Source organism: Pavona decussata, unplaced genomic scaffold (assembly GCF_977016875.1).
Source record: "Pavona decussata unplaced genomic scaffold, jaPavDecu1.1 SCAFFOLD_22, whole genome shotgun sequence".
Lineage (NCBI taxonomy): Eukaryota > Metazoa > Cnidaria > Anthozoa > Scleractinia > Agariciidae > Pavona > Pavona decussata.
Genome location: NW_028145445.1, coordinates 271,080 through 282,500, shown reverse-complemented (window position 1 = coordinate 282,500; position 11,421 = coordinate 271,080). Strand labels below are relative to the sequence as shown.

The 11,421-nt window shown below is 41.9% G+C and overlaps 1 long non-coding RNA gene across 1 annotated transcript in view; it reads right to left on the bottom strand.

Annotated features, from left to right (window-relative positions):
- LOC146486012 (uncharacterized) overlaps nucleotides 1-10,154 on the bottom strand; it is a 56,537-nt gene extending 46,383 nt beyond the window's left edge. Inside the window, exons 1-2 of the long non-coding RNA XR_014860732.1 lie at nucleotides 10,035-10,154; nucleotides 8,233-8,349 (exon numbers count right to left, since the gene is read on the bottom strand). This is a non-coding gene — a long non-coding RNA (uncharacterized LOC146486012). The remainder of the gene's footprint in view (nucleotides 1-8,232; nucleotides 8,350-10,034) is intronic.
- Between the last annotated feature and the right edge of the window lie 1,267 nt (nucleotides 10,155-11,421).

The window sequence follows — 11,421 nt, the reverse complement described above, 5'->3', positions numbered from 1 at the left end:
GGATCCCACTCGGGATCCCACCTAGGATCCCTGGTGGGATCCCAAAAAATATTTTACACGGGTTGCCCAGATTTCCCAGCCGTAATGATTCAAATGGTACGGTAGAAAGTAAGTAGTTGTTTACTTAAAGAAGTTATATATTTTTACCTTTTCGTAAACCGCCCGTGATTTAACCTGGGATCCCACCTTAAAAATTCTGGCAAGGGCTTGTTTTTAGGATCCCACTCGGTATCCCAGCTGGGATTCTAATCTCACTTGGGATCCCTATGTGAACCAAACATATATACAAAATGTTTAAAGAGTTAAAATCCCACCTGGGATCCTCCCTATCCCACCTGGGATCCCACCTGGGCTCCCGTTCCAAAATCCAACCTGCGATCCCATCTGGGATCCCACTCGGGATCCCACCTGGGATCCCTGCTGGGATCCCAACAAATATTTTACACGAGTTGTCCAGATTTCCCAGCTGTAATGATTCAAATGATACGATACAAAGTATAATCCCACCTGGGATCCTCCCTATCCCACCTAGGATCCCACTTGGGATCCCGTTCCAAAATCCCACCTGGGATCCCATCTGGGATCCCACTCGGGATCCCACAAGGGATCCCTTGTGGGATCTCAACAAATATTTTACACGGGTTGTCCAGATTTCCCAATCGTAATGATTCAAATGGTACGGTAGAAACTAAGTGGTTGTTTACTTACAGAAGTTATATATTTACCTTTTCGTTAACCACCCGTGATTTGACCTGGGATCCCACATTGGAAATTCTAAAAAGATATTGTCTTTGGGATCCCACTCCGGATCCCAGCTGGGATTCTAATCCCACTTGGGATCCCTATTTGAACCAAACATATATAGAAAATGTTTGGAGAGTTAAAATCCCACCTGGGATCCTCCCTATTTCACCTGGGATCCCACTTAAGATCCCGTCCCACAATCCCACCTGGGATCCCATCTAGGATCCCACTCGGGATCCCACTTATCCCTATCCCACTTGGGATCCCGTTCCAGAATCCCGCCTGGGATCCCATCTAGGATTCAACTCGGAATCGCACCTGGGATCCCTGGTAGGATCCCAACAAATATTTTACACGGGTTGTCTAGATTTCCCGGCCGTAATGATTCAAATGGTACGGTAGAGAGTAAGTGGTTGTTTACTCACAGAAATTATATAACTACCTTTTCGTAAACCACCCGTGATTTAACCTGGGATCCCACCTTGGAAATTCTGGCCAGGGCTTGTTTTTGGGATCCCACTGGGGATCCCAGCTGAGATTCTAATCACACTTGGGATCCCTATGTGAACCAAACATAGATAGAAAATGTTTGGAGAGTTAAAATCCCACCTGAGATACTACCTATCCCACCTGGGATCCCACTTGGGATCTTGTTCCAAAATCCCAACTGGGATCCCATCTGGGATCCCACTCGGGATCCCACCTGCGATCCCTGGTGGGATCCTAACAAATATTTCACACGGTTTGTCTAGATTTCCCAGCCGTAATGATTCAAATGATACGGTAGAAAATAAAATCACACCTGGGATCCTCCCTATCCCACCTGGGATCCCATTTGGGATCCCGTTGCAAAATCTTACCTGGGATCCCATCTGGGATCCCACTTAGGATCCTACCTGGGATCCTAGGTGGGATCCCAACAAATATTTTACACGGGTTGTTTAGATATCCCAGCCGTAATGATTCAAATGGTACGGTAGAAAGTAAGTGGTTGTTTACTTACAGGAAATATATATTTACCTTTTCGTAAACCAACCGTGATTTAACCTGGGATCCCAACTTGGAAATACTGTCAAGGGCTTGTTTTTGGGATCCCACTCGGGATTCCAGCTGTGATTCTAAACTCACTTGGGATCCCTATGTGAACCAAACATATATACAAAATGTTTGGAGAGTTTAAATCCCACCTGGGATCCTCCCTATTTTACCTGGGATCCCACTTGGGATCCCGTTCCACAATCCCACCTGGGATCCCATCTAGGATCCCACTCGGGATCCCACCTATCCCTATCCCACTTGGGATCCCGTTCCAAAATTCCGCCTGGGATCCCATCTAGGATCTAACTCGGAATCCCACCTGGGATCCCTAGTAGGATCCCAAAAAATATTTTACACGGGTTGTCTAGATTTCCCGGCCGTAATGATTCAAATGGTACGGTAGAGAGTAAGTGGTTGTTTACTCACAGAAATTATATAACTACCTTTTCGTAAACCACCCGTGATTTAACCTGGGATCCCACCTTGGAAATTCTGGCCTGGGCTTGTTTTTGGGATCCCACTGGGGATCCCAGCTGAGATTCTAATCACACTTGGGATCCCTATGTGAACCAAACATATATAGAAAATGTTTGGAGAGTTAAAATCCCACCTGAGATCCTACCTATCCCACCTGGGATCCCACTTGGGATCTTCTTCCAAAATCCCAACTGGGATCCCATCTGGGATCCCACTCGGGATCCCACCTGCGATCCCTGGTGGGATCCTAACAAATATTTCGCACGGTTTGTCTAGATTTCCCAGCCGTAATGATTCAAATGATACGGTAGAAAATAAAATCACACCTGGGATCCTCCCTATCCCACCTGGGATCCCATTTGGGATCCCGTTGCAAAATCTTACCTGGGATCCCATCTGGGATCCCACTTAGGATCCCACCTGGGATCCTAGGTGGGATCCCAACAAATATTTTACACGGGTTGTTTAGATTTCCCGGCCGTAATGATTCAAATGGTAGGGTAGAAAGTAAGTGGTTGTTTACTTACAGAAATTATATATTTACCTTTTCGTAAACCACCCGTGATTTAACCTGGGATTCCACCTTAGAAATTCTGGCAAGGGCTTGTTTTTGGGATCCCACTCGGGATCCTAGCTGGGATTCTAATCCCACTTGGGATCTTTATGTGAACCAAACATAGATAGAAAATGTTTGGAGAGTTAACATCCCACCTGGGATCCTCCCTATCCCACCTGGGATCCCACTTGGGATCTCGTCCAAAAATCCCAACTGGGACCCCATCTGGGATCCCACTCGGGATCCCACCTGCGATCTCTGCTGGGATCCTAACAAATATTTTACACGGTTTGTCCAAATTTCCCAGCCGTAATGATTCAAATGATACGGTAGAAAATAAAATCCCACCTGGGATCCTCCCTATCCCACCTGGGATCCCACTTGGGATCCCGTTCCAAAATCCCACCTGGGATCCCATCTAGGATCCCACTCGGGATCCCACCTGGGATCCCGGGTGGGATCCCAACAAATATTTTACACGGGTTGTCCAGATTTCCCAGCCGTAATGATTCAAATGGTAGGGTAGAAAGTAAGTGGTTGTTTACTTACAGAAGTTATATATTTACCTTTTTGTAAACCACCCGTAATTTAACCTGGGAGTCCACCTTGGAAATTCCGGCAAGGGCTTGTTTTTGGGATCCCACTTGGAATCTTCGCTAGGATTCTAATCCCACTTGGGATCCCTATGTGAACCAAACATATATAGAAAATGTTTAGAGAGTTAAAATCCCACCTAGGATCCTCCCTATCCCAACTGGGATCCCACTTGGGATCCCTTTCCAAAATCCCACCTGGGATCCAATCTGGGATCCCTCTCGGGAACCCACCTGGGGTCCCTAGTGGAATCCCAACAAATATTTTACACGGGTTGTCCAGATTTCCCAGCCGTAATGATTCAAATGATACGGTAGAAAGTAAAATCCCACCTGGGATCCTCCCTATCCAAGCTGGGATCCCACTTAGGATCCCGTTCCAAAATCTTACATGAACTCCCATCTGGGATCCCACTCGGAATCCCACCTAGGATCCCTGGTGTGATCCCAACAAATATTTTACACGGGTTGTCCAGATTTCCCAGCCGTAATGATTGAAATGGTACAGTAGAAAGTAAGTGGTTGTTTACTTACACAAGTTATATATTTACCTTTTCGTAAACCACTCGTGATTTAACCTCGGATCCCACCTTGAAAATTCTGGCAAGGGCTCTTTTTTGGGATCCCACTCGGGATCCCAGCTTGGATTCTAATCCCACTTGGGATCCCTATGTGATTCAGACATATATAGAGATGGTTTGGAGAGTTAAAATCCCACCTCGGATCCTCCTTATTCCACCTGGGATCCCACTTGGGATGCCGTTCTAAAATTCCACCTGGGATCCCATCTGGGATCCCACTCGGGAGCCCACCTGGGATCCCTGGTGGGATCCTAACAAATATTTTACACGGGTTGTCCAGATTTCCCAGCCGTAATGATTTAAATGATACGGTAGAAAGTAAAATCCCACCTGGGATCCTCCCTATCCCACCTGGGATCCCACTTGGGTTCCCGTTCCACAATCCCACTTGGGATCCCATCTGGGATCCCACTCGGGATCCCACCTGGGATCCCTGGTGGGATCCAAACAAATATTTTACACGGGTTGTCCAGATTTCAAAGCCGTAATGATTCAAATAGTAGGGTAGAAAGTAAGTGGTTTTTTACCTACAGAAGTTATATATTTACCTTTTCGTAAACCACCCGTGATTTAACCTTTGATCCCACCTTGGAAATTCTGGCAAGGGCTTGTTTTTGGGATCCTACTTGGGATCCCAGCTGGGATTCTAATCCCACTTGGGATCCCTATGTGAACCAAACATATATAGAAAATGTTTGGAGAGTTAAAATCCCACCTGGGATCCCACATGGGATCCCGTTATAAAATCCCACCTGGGACCCCATCTGGGATCCCACTCGGGATCCCACCTGGGATCCCTGGTTGGATTGCAACAAATATTTTACACGGGTTGTCTAGATTTCCCAGCCGTAATGATTCAAATGATACGGTAGAAAGTAAAATCCCACCTGGGATCCTCCCTATCCCACTTGGGATCCCACTTGGGATCCCGTTCCAAAATCCCACCTGGGATCCCATGTTGGATCCCACTCGGGATCCCACCTGGGATCGTAGGTGGGATCCCAACAAATATTTTACACGGGTTGTTTAGATTTCCCAGCCGTAATGATTCAAATGATGCGGTAGAAGTTAAGTGGTTGTTTACCTACAGAAGATATATATTTACTTTTTTTTCTTCTCGGCGAGAAGAAAATATTGGCCTCGGCGGCCAAAAACGCGCCAAGATTTAGTAGTGGCGAGGTTTCTTGACCGAGTTCGCGGCGAGATAAAAATCTCGGCGGCCAAAAACGCGCAAAAAACTCCGAAAATTTTTCACAAGAGTTTTAGCCATAGTTAAAGCTAACAGAGTTGACCTCTTTGTAGTTAATCGTACTTTACCAGTAAAGTAAACATTAACTTTTGGGCAAATTTTTGGCTTTACTATACATTCAAATACATCAGTATTTTTCACTTAAGTTTTACTCATGTGTGCGTAAGTTTTGTGATTTACAGCCATGTATTGGCTTTCTGCAATATTTAACCAATTAGATTCAAATGCATGCTGAGTGTTATTAAAGTTTTTTTATTTATCCATTACGATGCAATATAAAATAATTTAATTATGTTTGTGTGGATATAATGTCAACATTTGGTTGAAGTTTGTAAATTGTTAAATATTTATTGTGATCTTTGCAATAAATGTCTGAGATATCTCATCTAAATGATCATTTGACTGGTTTGCGTAATCTGACAAAGATCTTTTAAAATACTTGCAGGAACTTTACTTGGCAATTAATTCAGGTCCCCGGTCTCTCACAGAGGACACTGTTGCAGATCTGACTGAGTAACTCGTAACCGGCGAAAACCACCCGGGATTTAACCTGGGATCCCACCTTGGAAATTCTGGCAAGGGCTTGTTTTTGGGATCCCACTCGAGATCCCAGGTGGGATTCTAATCCCACTTGGGATCCCGCTGTGAACCAAACATATATAGAAAATGTTTGGAGAGTTAAAATCCCACCTGGGATCCTCCCTATCCCACCTGGGATCCCACTTGGGATCCCGTTCCAAAATCCAACCTGGGATCCCATCTGGGATCCCACTCGGGATCCCACCTGAGATCCCTGGTGGTATCCCAACAAATAGTTTGCACGGGTTGTCCAGATTTCCCAGCTGTAATGATTCAAATGACACGGTAGAAAGTAAGTGGTTGTTTACTTACAGAAGTTATATATTCACTTTTTCGTGGAAAATGCTTAGCGGAGTCTAGACAACGTAGTTCGGTTATGAGTATCCTTTCAATGTTATTCCGCTGATTAAGAATTTCTTACCAAAAGCTAGCGTAAATTTCAAATCTTAACTTTACTTTCACGTCTGACGATCAAATTTTCAGTACACCGCTGCGGATGCCCGCTCGGCGAGATCCAGCCAGGGATTCCTCGCCGCGTTTCGGCCGCCGAAATTCTCATCTCACCGAGATCTCGCCACTAATCTCTCCGCGTTTTTGGCCGCCGAGATTTGGCGAGATCTCGGCGCACTTTTGGCCGCCGTGATTTTCATCTCGCCGACATCTCGCCACTAATCTAGGCGCATTTTTGTCTGCCGAGATTTTAATCATCTCCATCTCGGCGAGATGACAGGAAAACAAATTAAAGGTCTCGGTAAGTGTTAAACAATCATGTTTTATTCAGTTCATGTTGGTATTTCTCTTTCACATATCGCTAAGTAATCAAAATGTTTAGTTACGACGATGTTCAGGTCTACTGGCATTTTTATTTTCGTCTGCTGTTCAGTTTACTGTTCTTGTGTTTACTAGATTTAGTGAACTTTGTTCAGGGTCAGGGGCCCCCTTAAACGCACAATCGACTTAAATAAACTGGTTTACTCCAGTTGTTACTATGTTGTTTCTTTTCACTGTCGTGTTTGCTTCAGAGCGAGAACGAAACATTTTCGAATTAGCGATGTCATTGATTATTCTAGCTGTGAATTTGTTCGTTTCAAGAATCATCGCTTAACTTGTCTTGCTATCTTCGCACCTCTTTGCGAGAAAACTTCCTTTCAGTTAAATACCGTAAGTTTACCTAGCTAATCAACACAATCAGACTTTCCGCGAATGCCTTTGTTACTTTCTAGAATTGCGTGGATATTTTGCTTAGCCCGTCGCTCAAGATACTCGCATTTGACAAAACTAATTATATGACGAGTGGTTGTCAAAATGATGTTTTTTTCTCATTTTAAGTTGAATTGTTCAGAGAAATCAAATTTTGGGCCATTTCAGTTAAAAGAAAAGCTATTTCTCGTTAGTAAGATATCGTTCTTGCAATCAACAGCCTTATTTTTTACTTAGCGTGCTGGTTAATCATTAACTAGTATGACATGTGACTGGAAAAGACTCATTTTTGATGCCAGGGCGTGAATCCTTATAAAGTAATAGAAAAGAACTTTGCCGGAAACTTTTACCATACAAATTAACTCTTTGGGTGAAGGACCACCTTAACCTTTTAAGCCCTAACAGTGATCAGCATCAAATTTCTCCTTGTAATATCCATGCTTATTCAACCCATAAAGTTATGAGAATTAAGGATATGATCGCCCAAGGTAAACTTTCTTGATATTTTAATAACTTCTCAACAGTACTTTTATAAGAAAAGTAACGGGACAAGATAGGAGAATTTTCTCTCTGATATTAGAACTTAAAGGGTTAACTGAGATAAAAAAAAAAAGAACTACAACATCGATCTGTACGGATGCCAAGGCTTGGGTAGAATGAACAATCACAAACATTGAGCGCTTTTCTTTTTAAACAAAATTAATATAGTGAAAAGATTCCCTTGTCGTTAAGTGACTTTATAGACTAATCACAAGTGTGTTTTTTCCCCCCAGCTTTTCATATTTTTGATCATTGCGTGATCATTTTGTTGAAATAAACGAGGTATTTATCTATTCGTTATATGACTTTTAACAGTACGCATGCTCCTGAAATGCAAACCTCAACACGTACCATGTGGAAGACACCTGTCCATGTTATATATGGATGTACGTTATGTCTTGAAGATTGGATGTGAGCGCTAGTGGCGAAAGGGGCTGTCTTAATATTCGGCTTAGGGGTCGACAGTTCTCCTCCCTCACTGTCTTGTCGTGAGCGACAAGTTATCGTACTGAGTGCAAGATTGATCCCCCCTACATAAGGGACCTTTGGTGCATGGGGTTTCTTGTGTCAGGTGTTTGATTATTTCAAAATAAAAAGAAAGGAGCGAGATTAAAACATGACGTTTCGGCGACAACATGTCACTATTATTTTGTTTATTATTGTTGTTTTAGTGACAGGATGAGGACATTGACTTTCAGGCCGTCTTTGCGATGTGCGCGCGGTCAGTGGATGAGCGATTCAGGTGATCGATGGAACGGTATCGCTTGTGACTTTGCTGAGGAGCGAATGGACCTGACAGGAAAACAACTTAAAGGTCTCGGTAAGTGTTGAACAATCATGTTTTATTTAGTTAATGTTGGTATTTCTCTTTCACATATCGCTAAGTAATCAAAATGTTTAGTTACGACGATGTTCAGTTCTACCGGCATTTTTATTTTCGTCTGCTGTTCAGTGTACTGTTCTTGTGTTTACTAGATTCAGTGAACTTTGTTTAGGGTCAGGGGGCCCCTTAAAACTTAAATAAACTGGTTTACTCCAGTTGTTACTATGTTGTTTTTTTTTTCACTGTCGTGTTTGCTTCAGAGCGAGAACGAAACATTTTCGAATTAGCGATGTCATTGATTATTCTAGCTGTGAATTTGTTCGTTTCAAGAATCATCGCTTAACTTGTCTTGTTATCTTCGCACCTCTTTGCGAGAAAACTTCCTTTCAGTTGAATACCGTAAGTTTACCTAGCTAATCAACACAATCAGGCTTTCCGCGAATGCCTTTGTTACTTTCTAGAATTGCGTGGATATTTTGCTTAGCCCGTCGCTCAAGATACTCGCATTTGACAAAACTAATTATATGACGAGTGGTTGTCAAAATGATGTTTTTTTCTCATTTTAAGTTGAATTGTTCAGAGAAATCAAATTTTGGGCCATTTCAGTTAAAAGAAAAGCTATTTCTCGTTAGTAAGATATCGTTCTTGCAATCAACAGCCTTATTTTTTACTTAGCGTGCTGGTTAATCATTAACTAGTATGACATGTGACTGGAAAAGACTCATTTTTGATGCCAGGGCGTGAATCCTTATAAAGTAATAGAAAAGAACTTTGCCGGAAACTTTTACCAAACAAATTAACTCTTTGGGTGAAGGACCACCTTAACCTTTTAAGCCCTAACAGTGATCAGCATCAAATTTCTCCTTGTAATATCCATGCTTATTCAACCCATAAAGTTATGAGAATTAAGGATATGATCGCCCAAGGTAAACTTTCTTGATATTTTAATAACTTCTCAACAGTACTTTTATAAGAAAAGTAACGGGACAAGATAGGAGAATTTTCTCTCTGATATTAGAACTTAAAGGGTTAACTGAGATAAAAAAAAAAAAGAACTACAACATCGATCTGTACGGATGCCAAGGCTTGGGTAGAATGAACAATCACAAACATTGAGCGCTTTTCTTTTTAAACAAAATTAATATAGTGAAAAGATTCCCTTGTCGTTAAGTGACTTTATAGACTAATCACAAGTGTGTTTTTTCCCCCCAGCTTTTCATATTTTTGATCATTGCGTGATCATTTTGTTGAAATAAACGAGGTATTTATCTATTCGTTATATGACTTTTAACAGTACGCATGCTCCTGAAATGCAAACCTCAACACGTACCATGTGGAAGACACCTGTCCATGTTATATATGGATGTACGTTATGTCTTGAAGATTGGATGTGAGCGCTAGTGGCGAAAGGGGCTGTCTTAATATTCGGCTTAGGGGTCGACAGTTCTCCTCCCTCACTGTCTTGTCGTGAGCGACAAGTTATCGTACTGAGTGCAAGATTGATCCCCCCTACATAAGGGACCTTTGGTGCATGGGGTTTCTTGTGTCAGGTGTTTGATTATTTCAAAATAAAAAGAAAGGAGCGAGATTAAAACATGACGTTTCGGCGACAACATGTCACTATTATTTTGTTTATTATTGTTGTTTTAGTGACAGGATGAGGACATTGACTTTCAGGCCGTCTTTGCGATGTGCGCGCGGTCAGTGGATGAGCGATTCAGGTGATCGATGGAACGGTATCGCTTGTGACTTTGCTGAGGAGCGAATGGACCTGACAGGAAAACAACTTAAAGGTCTCGGTAAGTGTTGAACAATCATGTTTTATTTAGTTAATGTTGGTATTTCTCTTTCACATATCGCTAAGTAATCAAAATGTTTAGTTACGACGATGTTCAGTTCTACCGGCATTTTTATTTTCGTCTGCTGTTCAGTGTACTGTTCTTGTGTTTACTAGATTCAGTGAACTTTGTTTAGGGTCAGGGGGCCCCTTAAAACTTAAATAAACTGGTTTACTCCAGTTGTTACTATGTTGTTTTTTTTTTCACTGTCGTGTTTGCTTCAGAGCGAGAACGAAACATTTTCGAATTAGCGATGTCATTGATTATTCTAGCTGTGAATTTGTTCGTTTCAAGAATCATCGCTTAACTTGTCTTGCTATCTTCGCACCTCTTTGCGAGAAAACTTCCTTTCAGTTGAATACCGTAAGTTTACCTAGCTAATCAACACAATCAGACTTTCCGCGAATGCCTTTGTTACTTTCTAGAATTGCGTGGATATTTTGCTTAGCCCGTCGCTCGAGATACTCGCATTTGTCAAACTAATTATATGACGAGTGGTTGTCAAAATGATGTTTTTTTCTCATTTTAAGTTGAATTGTTCAGAGAAATCAAATTTTGGGCCATTTCAGTTAAAAGAAAAGCTATTTCTCGTTAGTAAGATATCGTTCTTGCAATCAACAGCCTTATTAGCTGTTAGCTCATTAACTAGTATGACATGTGACTGGAAAAGACTCATTTTTGATGCCAGGGCGTGAATCCCTATAAAGTAATAGAAAAGAACTTTGCCGGACACTTTTACCAAACAAATTAACTCTTTGGGTGAAAGACCACCTTAACCTTTTAAGCCCTAACAGTGATCAGCATCAAATTTCTCCTTGTAATAATTATTGAGAGTGTATCAGCTGAATTGCAAAGAACGGGTTGATATTCTCGTCTGCGTGATTAATCATGTTGCAATAAACTGTAGCAATCGAATGCACAGGAGACATTGCCTTTATAACGTGAATTTGTAAGCAAGAAATTGTGTTCTTAATGAGTGCCTTCAAACAAAACCCTAGCAATTGACGTTTATTCATCATATCCTGAAATAACTGGCTTAGTTCAGGATTTCAGTCCGTCTAGTAACGTCAGATTCATTGCTTGAAAATCAACTGTGATTTAGACAAGCAGGGCTATAAAAGTGTCCTTGTGTTTTCAACTTCTTTGAGCTCAGTTGGATTATACCCTTGTAATTATTATTGAGAGTGTATCAGCCGAATTGCA